Here is a 16,408-nt window from a genome sequence, read left to right as displayed (position 1 = left end):
TGCGCGGAATTTAGCGGGTGCGCCACCGAACCCGTGACCGCGCCGTAATTTCTACCCCAATAAATCAGCCTAGCCACTTGTACTATGCTGTCTATTTGATAGGGGTCCTGGAATAATAACTTTCGTCACCGAATCGAATACAGTCAAAGAAAAGTCTAATCGAATAATGACTATGCGATTCGAAAACCGAATTGAACAGTACATCATTTGATTCGACCAAAGTAATGAATATTCGCACACCCCTACTAGTATTTCCTTTCCGGAAAACTTATCTCCACTGTGCACCTGCAACTTAAAATTTATAGCTGCTTTTATATAGACACAACGGGAAATCTTGTGCGGCACTGAAAGTACAAGCATGCATCGAGTTCTGCACCAGAACTACATACTTAGCTTGTGCACATCACGTTGCGCATCTTTGTGAATGCACCCTGTGAGGAAGAAATTCCAAACTAGTAAAAAAAAATTCAGAGCCCTTCCACTACTGTGAAGATGGAAGCCCGCGAAGCTGTGACAATGGTGGGTCTGCTGTAGTGAATGTTGCTATAGTGAATTCATATATTATAATTATTGGCAACATTGAGCGTCCTCGGCATGTTCGTCAAAAAGCAAGAAAACCAGCATCTTGTTTTCGCCCGGCGCGATGGTCAAGTAGTGCATTTGCTGCGCCAAGTCCGCCCACGATACGCTCCGCATCGCGGGCCCGATCTTCTGCCGAGGCCTTGGCGCGACGCCGACGAGATCTCTGCCGCTCCTGCTCTCGGAGGCTCATACCCCCCTATCCAACGCGGGTATGAGCCACACGTGATTTCTTTCATACCTTCCTTCTTCCCCTCTTTCCTTGCCAATTTTGGCATATACCAAGTGAACGAGACGACACAAAATAGTTGCCTACTTCCGGTGTACACGGACGCGGAACCAAGCTGTTCGCTGTAACAGCTAGGTTACATAGAAGCGACTCATAGAAGCGGTTACATAGAAGCGGCATATAGAAGCGACTGTGTTACAGCTTCGCTGTAACACAGTCGCTTGTATGTGCCGTCTCGGTGGGCCTCTTGCAAAAGCTGGGCCGGTATTTTGTAGCGATGCCTTTCCGGTAATTATGCCTTTTCGCGCTTTGTCAGTGGTCAGCGCGATGGTCCGCTCGCGTTATCAACGGGATCAGCCGGCCGGGAGCGGTGGATGATAAGACTGGTATAGAATAAGTCATAAGGCATCGCTACAAACTACGGGTCCGAAGCTAGTGTTCGGATGTCCGTTCCCTATGCGTGCAGTCACGAAATACGCAGTAGCTGTCGGAGAGCAACGCCGCCCCCTTCCCCCCCTCCCCCTTTTCCAACCCCGCAGGGCAATTCGCGCAACGGCAGGCGGCTTCCTCTTAGCTTCCCTCTTTTGCGGGCGCCAGATTGAGCCGTGATCGTCGGCTCCCCTCGCGCGCTCTCACTTTCTATGCTGTATGTGCGAGTGAAAGCTAAATATTTCGTTTACCCCTACTATTTTACCGCCACCTCTCCTCCACTGCTTACCGCTGTTCAGGCGTCAGCAGACTACAGTCCCGTTTTCATGAATGCGAAAGTGGCGCATCGCATTTCCAAGCGCATTTGGGAAAGACGATGCGACGCCATTTACATGAAACGCAGAGAACGTAGCGCCACATGAATGACTAGAGTGGCTAGAGCCGTGGAGAGAGCGCAGTGGCCACTGTCGGGTCGGTGACAAGGGGCACGGTGGTGTTTAGAGGCCCCCCTAGGCTCTCGCTTGCTTCTCGGTAGCGTCTTCACGGTTGTCATCGAAAGTATTGTTATAGGCGCCCTCGCCTCCGTTCTCCCCTCTCAGTAGTGTCGCCTCTCAGTAGCTTCACGGTTGTCATCGAAGGTCTTGATAGGCGCCCTGCGTTTACATGCTCCGCGAGAGTCGACTAGCGCCCGTAAATCTACCCTCGCCTGGCGCATTGCATTACCGCTGTTTACATGAATGCGATGCGCTAGAAATGCGATGCGACACTGTCGCATTCATGTAAGCGGGGCTTACGCTAGACAGTTACTGCGGTCCGTAGCAATTTCCTTCCCTGTCCTTTATTTATCTTTATAGGCACAACGCAACAGTGACCATTCCAAGACTAGAGCCTTCGTTTAGCGGGTCCGTACTTTGAAGTATGCTAAAGAAATACACTTGGAAGAGAAAGAAACAAAGCTTGTTGACGATCAACGACACTCGAGGTTCTGCAGTGAGCACTGGTCTGCAGGCCATCTGCCGGCTTTCGAAGCAGCGGCCCGTGCTCACCTGACGGCTACGTCACAAGTGGCAGTGACCAACCACTAATAGCCACCATCATCGGGATTGACGATTTTACAAAGTTTGAGCAAACTATTGTTGAAAGTATCAGTGGGGAGAAAGCCACCACGCGCAGCAACAAAACAACAATGGTGCGAGGGACAACTCGTGAAAAGAAGGGGGGAGGGGGACTTTTCCTCAATTCGGCGAATCACCTGTCGCCGCGTCGCAAGAGGGCCATCCCGGGGCATGCTGCGGCGGCGAAGAGCAGATTTTTTTTTTTTTCGCTTTTTCCAAACATGACTGAGTGGCGTCGCCTGGTGGGAGAATCTGAACTACACGCAAGATGGCGACAGTGATACCTCCACCTTAAGGCAAGTAAGTACAAGTGCCTGCAGTATCCCTTGCTTGCATTTGTCCATGGGATACTGCGCTGTCAGTTATAGGAGGCATGTTATGAGCATTTTATAAAATTTGTATAGTGAAACCTCAATTTTATGAACTTCAAATCAACAGTGTTCTCCAGATTAACGAAGGTTAAAAAAAATCCCCAGCCAAAAGCCTATTGTTTTAGGTAAAAATATTTCCGCACTACGAATTCTAAAACACTGAATATTTCAAAATAATGAGCATAATTGTATCTATTCGTTGTGTGAGTAGACCTCGAAATAATAAATTTTAACCCGAAATATTGCGCACATTTACTAAACTCTGAAAAATTATGGGTGTCAGTAGTACCACCACCGGCCTCGACAGCAGCAGTTCTGCCTTTATAGCTGTGGTTCCAAATCTGTTCCGGTTTATCAACATTACCTGCAGTAATGGTGGCTCGTAGAAACACAAATTGGTACTGCAAAGACTGAGATCGCACCCATTGCAATGCTCATAGTTATGACAATCTTGTAGGATTGAGGAAAAAAAACTTGCTGCCAAAAGGCATATTTGCTTAAAATTCCTCCTTAACCAAAGAGTGATCAAGAAGTCGATGAGAAAACAAGGAAAGTGATAAAATTCATGACTAGTTCAGGGCATGGGCAACGTTTCGTGCCAATGCGCAGCATGTACACTCTGCACTTTACTGATAGGCACTGCCGTCTGTGGTCTGAAAAAAATGCACCGCTGCATGGTTATTGGGGCACAAACGGGAATCACGGCATCATGATCACTGTTGCACTGCAGCATGGCATTTCATCCCACCACTGATGATACATGCTGGGAATGGTGGCATACAATGTCATTGTCGGTAGCTGTCGATACAGGGTACGGACATACGGCCAGGCGCACACTTGCTGTGAAGTCTGTGCGAGCTTTGCACGCACGAGGTGGAGACGACTTCACATTAATGTGTCTTCTCACTCCTATCGTGTGCAGCTTTTGTTTTTGTCTCGGCAAAAACGCATTTCTGGATGTACTGCTTGCAAATGTAAGATTCTTTTTGTTGAACATAGTTTTTAGTGCCATTTTGTGTTTTTTACAATAGGACGGTACGTTGGGCATGTTGGTATTCCATACTGAAACCATTCACAGCGTGAAACGAGAACAAACAGAAAAGATAACAGACAAGCACAGTGTGTTGTGTGTTCTTGTCATTTCGCGCTGTGAATGGTTTCAATTTGATGCGATATTTCAAAGTAACATAATTTTTGGCAGTCCCATGAGATTCGTTATGCTGAGATATCACTGTACATTGATCTTGTTGCAGAAGCTGCAGTTTATGGCTAGACCTCCCATGGAGTTTCTGTTGCACATCATTGATGGGAATGAAATTGCCAGTTTCTGTATCGCTTTCAGAGATTTACATAAATGGCAGCACATGGGGGGAAATAAAGCATCTGATTTCTTGACTTGATTATTGTAGACAGCAGTTATGAGCCCCCGACTTCTTGATAATATTCAGAGATTGTTCTACTATTGTATTGAGAAGGACACCGAGGCACTCTTGGCTACCAGAAGAGTTCCTGGAGTAAACTCCTGGACAGCACTAAGAGATGCCCTGCAGTTTGAAGGATCATGTAGCTTGCATGCAGCAGTAGATTCATGCTGTCCATAGTGTCATTCATTGGCAAGCAGAACAAGCAAGATGCCAGCAAGAGCCCCCTGTGAGGTGGCCTTTATTGAGCTTGCGCGACTTTACTCCTGGCACTTTTTTTTTCTTGTACATTTGCTTTTGAAGACTGATGGGGTTGCAATCAGAACGCTGGTGGTTAGAAAAAAGTCGCAGTTTCGCCCGAAAGGTGAAGCATTTGCGATAGCAAATTAGTATGACAGCTATACGGAGTAAGGGTAGTAGTTTTATCGGCCTCATAAACTTGAACAGATTCGATTACTAGCTGAATTAACAAGTATGTTGTCGGCGCGCACAAGCAAGCATGAACACATCACACTCAAAACGCTGGCGTGAGCAGCGCGCACAAAGGTAGTAGCCGTCTACAGATCGCTTTCAAGATACGACTCGCGCGCCGAAGTAAAAGTACGCAGTTGCTGGCAGAGTAGAAGCCGCACCCCCTCCCTCCCGCGCTGCCTTTTCGCTTTCCTCTTTTCGTGCGCGAAATTGAGTCGCCAGTTCTTGCGCCCGGTCGATAAATGCGAAGGTGGTGCCGGGGCATAATGGCGCCACCTCTCCCTCCCATCCCCCCACGGCCTTTCGCGCGACGAAAACGTAGCTCCTCATATTGGCTAAGCCTTTAGCGCAATTAAAAAAAGACAGGGACGTGACAGAGACAGGACAGCGCGAAAACGTAGCGTTTGCCCTCTGCCGTGCTTTTGCTCTCCGTGAAAGCGTGCGACCCTCGCGCGCTTTCACCCGCATGTACAGCATACGGCGCGCGGCGTCGATAGACTTTATACGTAACCTCATGGCAACGACGGCGACGCCAGAAATCGGCCTTGAGTGCACTGGCACCAATGTTGTAGCGGCACGGCCCAATCAACGCTGCGAGATCAAACATGGGCACCTTCATCAGCATTGGCTTAGCCGGGGGGGAGTCTACCTTCCCCGCTTTCCCACAGAACAAGGTTTCGTGGGCTCCGAGAGAACGACATGAATTAAAGGGAGAGCTTGAAGGTTAGAGCAAGGCGAGAGCTAGTGGCGGTCCGAATGGGGAGGAGGTTGTCATGGGGGCGATACCCTCTCCCAGCATGGAACATTGCGGCCCCACTCATGGCGCGCCTCTATCTCATTACGGAACGGATCATGTTATCCATAATTACTGAGGGGGGACCAGTGCTAAAAATACCGCACACAGGTAAAGATGGGACGAGCGCGTTCATGAAACTTGGGGCATCGTTCCCACCATGCCTGCGTGTGGTCGAAGCGCTTCTCATTTCTAGTACGTAACCGAATCGTCGACCACGCTGCGCGGAAGAAAACATTCCGAAAAAAAAATATTGTGAGTTGCTTGTCTAGGAAACGCATGGTAAGCACCCCCTCCCCCCTTTTTTTTTCTTCTTTTACAGCGTAAGCTGTTATGGGCTCATTCCAATAGCCGTTTCGGGTCGCGATGATGCTGCCGCCGGAAATGCGAAAAAAGTACCCGATTCCCGCCGGGATCGAACACGCGCCTGCTGCGTGGGAGCCAGACACTCTACCACTGAGCCACGCAAGCGCTTGCTATCGGGCAGCGGAAAATGCCCTATAATGCAATCGCGCAGGGGCAGACGACCCGAGCCTCCGCCAGTATATGGTGGCGCATCTAGCCTCTAGGTAAGGTGTCTGCAAACGCAGCGTGCGCAGACGACGAGATGCGATTCAGACGAGGTGCGCAATCAACGCGATCCCGAGCTGACGAGCCTCCGCCAATATGGTGGCGCCATCTAGTTAAGGTGCCTGCAAACACAGCGTGCCCGACATGTAAGTTGCAGTTGTAAGGCTTGATCGGGCTCACCAGACTGCTGTGCAGAGAGCATTACAAGCCGCAGCTCGCCGTCGACGCCGAGCGGACAGTTCAGATCGTTCTCGTCAAAACGAGGCGAACAGACTGCCGCAAAGACTGTTGTTGTGCGTGGTGCCCAAGTTGGAGCTACTCTTGAGCCGCTCCACCAGCTTACGCTGTGACTGTGCTGCGTGTGCCGCGCAGGCCTGTGACTTTTCTTTCCCTTGTCTCTGACTTTCATTATGTTGATAAACTTGAGAAGAGCTTGCTTTTAGGCTATAGTTTGTACACGCTGTTGAGAATGAAAATAGGGCAAGGAACGCGACAAGAAAAATCTACAGAACGCTGATTTGCGCACGGTAAAATATATCAAGGACGGGGGTGCTGGGCCAGTGAAGCTAAGAAACCGTCACAACAAACAGGTGGGTGGGCAGAAAGGTGAATGGTTTCGTTGTTCGCGCAGAAACAAATATTGAAATGCTAGGGGCCGTCGTGCCAAGCAACAGTCCGGTGAATGTTAAAGAGTATAAAAGTGACTAACGGAAAAGAATTTTAAGAAAGGGAGTGGGGTGATGGATACGGATAAGGGGGAAGGGGGTAGGCGCATAAAATGCGTCAAGTTGGCGGAAAATTATGGACATAGATCGAGCTTCTCGTCATTGCCCGATCGCTCAACACCAGACGGCCATGGCCAGTCGCCTAGCTGAGGCTCACCTACCCCTTCGTAACACGTGCTGCTTGCTGCGGAGAGCCCATTCTAATTAAACGTCTCGGCAATTTGCTGAATAGATGGGTGCCGGGAGACACGACACTTTCAAATCTCGCGGGGCTACTAGCCCTTATTTTACTGCGAACTACGGATGCCGTCATTTTCACAAGGGCTTCTAAACAGGAAGCAACCCTGCTTCGGACTGTCTGCCTAATTCGCGAGTGTGATCAAATAACCATATGCGTCGCGTGATTACCACGATCGCAATGTTCCTTCCAAACATCTCTTCAAACAAGTCGGTCAGCTGGTCATCGAAAGTGAGTGAAACTTGCATCATATGATAGTATCGAAGTTCTAGCGCAAAGCTTCGTTCCTCTATTTTTAAATCTAGAATAATATAGCATGTCCACAACGCCGAAAGCGCGATTGAGTGATAGTCGACTTGCAAAATACCCGCCCTATTCCGTACGTAGCCGTACCACTCACTAGAAGATCTGGGCTGCAACAAGTCTGGCCTGCAAACAAGAAGACACACGACAGTGCGCTGTCTTGTTTTTGTTTGGCCCCGTTTTTAGCGCTAAACTGTTCGTTTTTCTAAGCCATGTAGCAGCTAGGTCATCGACATACATTATATAAATGCATGGAGGAAGGAAAAAAACTAGGAGGGAGCGTCACGTGACAATCTTGAAGCCTAGTCATAAAAAATTTAGAGGAATGGGATGATGGGAAATAGGCCCTCACGTCAGTAGCGCACCCAGGATCTCTGCCAGGGGGGGGGGGGTTGACAGTTTGCCAATACCATCTAAACAGCACTAATTTCGATTTCTCCACGGGAAATTGTCCAAAAAATGCGCTTTTTGCGAGTGTGCAGACGATTGCGCGTCTTACATCTTAGTTGCAGTACTCAAATGCGTAAGGAAAGAAAAGGGGTTAAACAAAGGGGGGGTTAAGTCGGCCTCAGGGGGGGGTTACAACCCCCGAATCCCCCCCCCGTCGGTGCGCCACTGCCTCACGTGATAGGCAAGCGGTAGATTTTACTCGGCTCGCTTCGGTGGCTTCGGTTTCGTCTGCTGCGGGGGTTTCGGAATATGCGCACATACTCGGTGTGGCAAACGCGCGCCGAGGTTAGTGAAGGAATTCGAGTGTGTGAAGCAGTTGAGTCTCGCCGCCTAATTAGCAGACAGGCGCCAAGGCTCTTGCGAACGAAGGCGTCGGTTAACCGGCATTGCGCCGAACAACCCGGGAGGACCACCTCAAGGACGACTGGTTGCGTTTCGGTGCGGTTTCAGGGAAACGAGGGAACCTTTCGCCCTGCAAACGTGTGAAGGCAACCAAGCCGCCCTTCCGACGACGATTCGTTGCGTTTGACGACGTCTTCTGGGAAACAATGATGCCTTTCGCCCCCGCAAAATGTGCACGCGATTAAGCGAGCGTACAGGGTCCGAAGACTGTCCCTACGGGAAAAAAATGCGTCCCGTCTTGTGCCCAAGGATGGACTCGCGAGCCGGAGACTCCGAACATATTTAGGGCCGTGCCGGCCCGTAGCGCAGTCGACACTGTTGTTCGAGATCTGCTCAAAGTCTTCGGCCTCTTAGCAGACCGGCGAGAACTCCCGTCAGCAGTAGGCGCACCTGCGTGATGAAGTGTTTTGTGCCAGGATGCCCTAATCGAACAGAAAATCGGCGCGATGGCCTGTCCTTCCATAGGTAAGCACAATGAACGTTTCTTTTATTTATGAAAATGAAACTGCAATATTCGCGATCGTTAGTGACTATACGTGCTCGTGTGAATTATAACTGACAAAATAGTGGTGTAATACTATTCAAGCCATTTTTTTTTCAACTTTGTCATAATTCCCACTAAGTGTTAAACATTTATTTCTCTTTAACACTTTCGTGACCGCGCCTATTCCCGTCGACAGTATGTTGTCGATGGTACAAGTTGAATTTTCGCGCCTCTCCGAGCGCTCCGGACAGCTAGCGCCATCGAGCGGGTTAAAAGAGAGACTATTTTATCGGTTTCGGTTTTGTGTTTCTCTTTTCCACCGCGCGGGGATTTTTAAAGCGCCTGCATAGTCGGGGTGACGAGCGCTCGTCGTTTGGCATCTACGTCGCGCGCGTCCGCTCCATGGAAACGGCGAGTTTCGACGGTTTCCGACGCATCTGGGCTCGAATTTGCGGATGATCGCAGCAGCACAGACTCGGAAGACGACTTCGATTTGTCGGACTTCATTACGGACGAAGAAAGTGCGGCAAACCGCCCCGGAACATCGACGGGTATCCGCCGTTCAGTTTTGCTTTCTTCTCGGACCGTGTTATTGCTGCCGCGTATTGACGTAAGGATTTCCGGCGTGTTCTAAAGGTCACAGTTCTTATCTGCAAGATGTAAACGTCGTTCGGACGGGATAATTTACCGGCGGACGCGCAGAGAGTCGAGTTTTGTCCACGAAGACGCCCGGGAGTGCACCTTGGAATCGCGCTCCGAAGTGCTGTGTGTACCCGTGTGCCTCAAGAACTTTTGTAGATACAGAGCTTATATTTGCAGGCTGATTTCATATATCTCTTTTCTTGAAAATGTATATTTCGATTTTTTTAAATATTTTTTTTGTGCAAAGCAGCATTGATGTTTTTATCGGTCTTTCTCGTTCTTGATGCGATTTTCTTGTTTTGATAATTTTTTTCGTAGTATTTTTAATAAATATGCTGTTTGAAATTAATACCGTTGGAAAGATAATTTCTTCTTCTACAATTTGATACCATACACTTCAACATCAATCATTTCCTGTGGCAGGAAAAAAAATAATAGCCAGACTACCCGAAAACTACCGATTTTCCCGCGGTCACGAAAGTGTTAAAGTACTTTTATCAGCTAGCATACACTCCTAAAAAGGTACGATGTGAAACTATTTATTGTCGAAGAATTACATTTCCTGCTATAAAAAGTATTATATATTGACTGAATTTTGTATGTATTTCTTGTGGCTGAAAACAATCAAAATTGCAATAAAACTAATTAATTGAAGAAACCATGAACGATTAGTCTTCACATAACATACCAAGTTTTGCAATAGTTGCCAAGAACAATAATTTTGTAGAGAATATTCTGCTCGTAATAACTCGGCTTGTACGTGAGTGCAAAGTTCAAACATCATGTTGCAAAGTTCAATCACTCCCCATGTAGAGGCTAAATATCATTTTCTTTTTTTTTTCTGAAGATATGATGTTGGTTGACATATTTTAAACAACAGGTAAATAACAGTTGAGATGAAATAACACAGTTTTACTTTAAATTACAGGAGTGAACATCATTTTCATTCATTTATTAGTAGTACCCTGAAGGCCTGGAGGCATTACAGAGGTGGCATTACATTACATTATGTATGTGTTACAGCTATATCTTTGATATTTTGTGTGAAACATGCACTGCAAAGTTACTACAGCTCCATTTCCCCCGAGATTCAATTAGCTGTATGTGTATTTTACAAGCACACTTAGATCAAAGATAGTTTTCTACACAAGGGGATGCGGTGTGTAGGGAAAGCATGCGCAGATCATGCGAGGTCTTTTGCATGACTCTGCAAAGGTTGTGTGAATGCATTCCACAGCAAATGTTATTGTTGGACCTTAAAAATATCTGGTGGGTTATTCTTTAACTGCAGACGCTTGCAAAGGACGATGCCACAGCAATGAGTCAACCTTAAAGTGAAGCAGCTACATCCACGGGAACATAACGGCATCAAGTTGAGCCAGTAAGTTGATGCACAGCTGTATGCAGCCATAATGCATGTTTCCAGTTTGATCGTACCTTTTTCATGACTGTGGTAGATGTCCCCCACCATTCCTGAAGTGAAATATGCTTTTCTTATATTCAGGCAGGTCTCTCTCAAGCCACAATGGATATGGACATCTCTGAGGGCTTGTCTGATTGATGTGCTAGCAGAGGGTACTGCTACATCTGCTAGCGCGTCCTTCACTGATTCAGACATCGCTGATGAGCCTTCCGAAATCCAACATGTCCTGGCATGTTTGATTGTTATAATGATCACAGAGCTTGCTTAAGACATTTTCTCACATGTGTGCCTTGGTTGATTCATGTTCTGATCTGCTTTGCAAAAATCTGGTGTTTCCCTTTAATATATATTTTGGATTTCACCTTTAAAGTAATTATTTGAGTTTCAAAAATGCATATGAGACTGTCATACAGCTTTTTGTAAGATGTTTTCGACAGATTTAAAAGATCTATTAGTAATGCTCAGAATGAAGAGAAAGATAGAACTGTTCAATCTATCATTGGCTACATTACAGCCCTTTTTTGACACAGGTGACAAGCATACTGCGTTCAAATTTCATTGTCAACACTGGCAAAAGCAAGTGCTAATGAATGAAAGCCATATATGCTACATCATAATCTCATTTTAGTCAATCTAGGATAAGTACAAGATAAGGAAAATAAAACAAACTGCAGCAAAGCAGTGTTATGTAAGATCAAAAACCACTTCTCTTTCAGTAAAGTTGGAATAAGGAAAACACACTCCTTCTCTGAATTATACCTCAGCCATGTCCTCTCATTACACACATAATTAACACCCTTGCTAGGCTCCAACATTTACAACAGTAATAAAATCTATAACATGCCAACTGTGCTGGTAAGCTTTATCAACATTTTTTGGGACAGTAGATAAAAAATACAGTATATAGCCACAGCCACTGATCTCCCTAACAATGTCCTGCTTGCTGGTCATTATTGTGCTTAAATTTTAAATGAAGCCAATGGTGTCGCTATTAGTCCCAGGTTTTAGCTTCAATGTGCATCTGGTGTTTCATTTGCACGGTCAGCAATTTCAAGTTATGTTGCAGTAAGCAGTCCCTCCTCATTGCACTTGGTGTATTTTGTCCAGTCTCCCAGTCCAAGGCCCTCCAGGACGCTCAAGGGTGAAGCTTCTGCAGCACTGCCTACACACAACCCAGCGACACCTCGAACAGCAAGGCATACTATGGCGAGGATAATACTCGACCACTACAATTTTTACATACTTGTTTCCTTAGGTAGCTGCAAGTGAAGTGGCATATATTTTCGTGGCAACTGTTTAATAGCTCAAGCATAATAATTGTCACTCAGTGAACTGCACTTGGACACTAACATTTATGATCATGCTAACCATCTAATTAAATACTGAAACATTCATATTCATCCGCAGCGGTATGAGTTTCCTCAGGGTTTGCATTAAACACCAATTATCGGCCAATAATCCTTTTTCAATTTTCCTTTTCCATTCAAATGACACAATAACTAGAAGACCAACAGGTTTTTCACAATTTTCTATGCTCTTTATATGTTCGATCAGTCACAATGAGCCGTGATATATGAGCTCAGTATATTTTGCCCACTCAAACTAAAAGGCTTCTTTAAATCATCTCTCATTGAACTATGCTACATTGGCCTCTTCTGTGTTAGTTGTTTTGTACTTCTACCTTTCCTGCCTGGGCCCAGATGGGCCTGCAGTATTTAGGAAATAAATAAGCAAACAAAATTAAGTGGCACTAGCAAGCTCGTGTGGATGGTAGTTTTATGCCCCCACAGTTTTTAAGTTCACAAAAGTGTAAACGGAAACCGTCGTGAGCAATGTAATGACCTAAAATTAAGCATTATATTCTTCATAGCTTGCACAAGAGTGTATGCCACAACAATTAATTTGTTCTGCGTACGTGCTTTGTGTCATGTTGGTCGCTCATGCACCTGTTACAGCGCGTGATATTTTGCAGCCACATCCAGCAGAAGACGCACCTGAAAAGGCCTTTCTGAGGCATGAAGTATGGTGTTACACAATTACAAACTGCGACCAAGAAGAAGATGAAGACTCTACGGCAATCCCATCAACAGCTTTTTCAAAAGGTTGCTCATCTCAAAAATGTCATAGAAGATTTATCTGACAATCACATTCTAGGAAATGAGGATGTTGCCATATTGCATAGTCTTGGTGGGGCAAAAAAAGACTTGCTCATGCGTCAACTGCCACATAAGTCTGGTGCCAGCAATGTCACTCGCTTACTCGCCAGAGCTCAGGCCATTTGCACTGACTTTGCATTTTTATTCCCCTAGAGCATACAGATATGTACGAGCTGTTTTCAACACATGCCTCCCGCATCCAAAGACACTGTGTAAATGATATCAATCCATTGATAGGGCTGCTGACTTTTCAAAAGAGGCAATGACTGCATTGGCTATCAAGGTAAAGCACGGCTCTCCACATTATGCAATCTGGTTGTGGATGAGATGGCCATTCAAAGAAGAAGTGTGGGATGGGAAAAGCTTCCATGAATATGTTGACATGGGCATTGATGTCAATGATGACAGCTTTCCAGTTGCCTAAGATGCATTTGTTTTAATGCTTGTTGCAATCAATGGCAGATGGAAGCTGCAGATTGGCTACTTTCTAGTGCATGGCCTTGGTGGTGAGCAGAGGCGCAATTTGGTGCTGCAAGCTGCTAGCTTCACTCACGAAAAAGGTGCACACATTGTGAGTTTGACCTGTGATGGCGCTGCAGCGAATTTGTCATTGCTGCACAGCCTTGGCTGCAAGATGGACCTGACTGAGCTGGATGCTTCTTTTCCACATCCAGTGACAAAAAAAGCTTTCCTTTACCATGTTGGATCCCTGTCACATGTTGAAGCTACTGCGGCACACCCTGTTTGATAAAAAGGCTATTGTGATACGAACAAACAGTTCATATTGTTGAAACACATTGATGAGCTGCATGAAATCCAGTACACAGAGGGCCTACATTTGGCAAACAAACTTAGACAAGCACATATTACCTGGAAAAGCCAGCCCATGAAAGTCTCATTGTTGGCTCAAACGTTTAGTCAATCGGTAGCACATGCTCTTGGTGACTGCAGACAGTGCAGAGCTCAAAAAAATTCAACATTTTCGAATTCCTTGCCAACAGAAGAGTTTATCAGACATGTAAACAATGCATTTGACATTTTAAATTCAAGACATCCAAGGCAAGAAGAATAGAAAGGACCGCTGTGTCCTGAAAATGTGGCTCCTGTCACTGCGTATGTCAAAGAACTTATGGCCTACTTTTGCTCGCTTAGGGAGTCCGCAGCTGGCAAACTAATGACAGGGACCAACCAAAAGACAGGCTTCATTTGCTTTGTGGTGTGCTTAGACAACCGTCCATACAACCACTTGGTTACAGAAAATGGCCTATCTTCCGACTTCCAAGCTCAGTCAGGACCACCTTGAGTTACTTTTTTGCTGCGATAAAATCATTTGGGGGCTGCAATGACAACCCAACAGCAAAGCAGTTTACAGCAGCATTGAAGCATCTGATAGTTCGTAATGAGGTCAAGGACATTGATGGCGGAAATTGCTTTCTATTGGAACACATCGAAATTCTCTTTGTACGCTCCTCTGAAAAAACCATACTCCATCGATGTAATTAACCTCACTGCCCCTCAGAGAAGCCCTGCAGCCAGTGAACCACTCACAGAAGCAATTTTACAGGATCATGGTTACTCTGCTGACCCAGGCGATGTGTCTGAGCTTGGGTGCCTGCGGCTCGCAGTACTGGAAAAATTGCTACACAAGTTTTCTCGTGGGTGAATTATGTTCATGATGGCCCACACAATTAATCCACAAGTGCAAATGAATGCTGCCATTTTTCCCTTGCCGCTATGTATTCAGTTTTCATGCCGTTTCACACTAGCAGAGGAAGAAGGGTCCTCCTGGCAGTATTTGATTCTAGGACATAATTATGCTGTGGGGCTATACTCGCATTTGGAAACAGCTGAATAAACGCTAGATAATGCACAAATCCCGTCCACTTGCTTTATAACGAAAATTGATCCCCGAGGCGCGTTTCAACAGCGTCGTCGCACCACAGAATCTTGAAAAATAGTACACGTAAATCTGAATAAACGGCGATTACTTCGGCGTTTAGAATGCAGGCTAATGCTATTTATTTCTCTCAAAATGAAACACGCCCACCAGAGCCTTTTATTAAGCGAAAATGCGACAAAAAAGTGTCCTTCAAAACATCTCGTTTCTTCCTAGGTGCAAGACAGCGTGACAAAAATTATTTCTCTCAAAATAAAACACGCACACCAGCCTTTTATTAAGCGAAAATGCGACAAAAAAAAAAGTACCTCAAGACATCTCATTTCTTTCTAGGTGCAAGACAGCGGGACGAAAAATTAGCAAGATAATACGCACCACAGCTTAAGGTGCACAACGGCTGATTTGACGAAACTTGAGTACGTAGGAAAAATAGACCACACTCGGGCGTCTGGACGGGTTTCGAGCCGCGAGCGCTGGCAACTCCACTAACCGCGGTGGTAAGCGCAAGTGACGCCTTGAAAATTTTCGGTCTTCATGAGTCAGACGCCCCAGTATTGCTCCACGTTTCAAGGCATCGCATTTGAAGCGAAGAACGACGCGCGCAGTAGCAGAAAACCACCACCCGCATACGGGCCTCCAAGCCAGTGACGGCAGGCGCCACTAAAAGTTACCACGTACCAAACAATCACGAATGTTCCGGCAACCTTGTGGGCCTTTTCCGCCCCATAAGGCACCGCGCACGGGGCCCCTGAGAGAGGGAGGGGTGGCTTCAGAGGAGGTTGGCTTGCCGAGGCTAGCGGAATCACGTGACGCTCCCTCCTAGTATTTTTTACCTCCATGTATAAATGCATCAATTCGTAAACGAAATTTTATATTTCTTTATTATCATTTAAAAAAATAGCATAAGAATGATAGCATAATTTGATGCGAAGTGGCTGCACGCTTTAGCAATGAAAAACGTTTGTCAGAATTAAGTTAAGCAAAGTGGTTCGGTAATGCAAAAACCTGCATCCTCATTGTCAAATCATTCTTATCCGGAGAGGGCTAGAAGTTTCTTTGCATGGTGTCCGACCTCCACAAACACACACACACACATTATATATATATATATATATATATATATATATATATATATATATATATATATCATCATTCATAGGAAGCCAACAAACAGACACCAAGGAGAAATTACTTGTACTTACTAAGCGAATTAAAGAAATGATAAATTAATAGAAATTACAGTGGATGAAAAAACAACTTGCCGCAGGTGTGGAACGATCCCACGTCTTCGCATTATGCGTGCGATGCTTTTACTATTGAGCTATCGCGACGCCGTTTGTGGAGTCTCACATGTGCTCTTGGGACAAAGGAACGACAACACAGTAGTGCAAACAATAAAAAGGGCATTTATTGCACCTTTCATACACTAATGCACACTAGCCGAATTACAACCAATAGAACATTCACACGGGCGCGCGACAAATCAAGGAAGTCCGACTCACCGCGACCCGATAGCGAGCGAATACGTTCGCCCCATGCTATGACACCATCGCCTAGTCGTTCACGTGTACAGTCACGCGAACGGTGGCGCGCTCGAACGATCCGTGTTCGTCCATACCGGTGTCGTGCTCTTAGCCTCACGCGACGGTCGCGCGAAGCCTGGCATCCAACGTGGGGCCTCTAGGGGCATCGGACGATAATATTAACTGT

Source organism: Dermacentor silvarum, chromosome 1, assembly GCF_013339745.2.
Source record: "Dermacentor silvarum isolate Dsil-2018 chromosome 1, BIME_Dsil_1.4, whole genome shotgun sequence".
NCBI lineage: Eukaryota > Metazoa > Arthropoda > Arachnida > Ixodida > Ixodidae > Dermacentor > Dermacentor silvarum.
The sequence above is the reverse complement of the archived record's forward strand: the minus strand, read 5'-3'. Positions refer to the sequence as shown.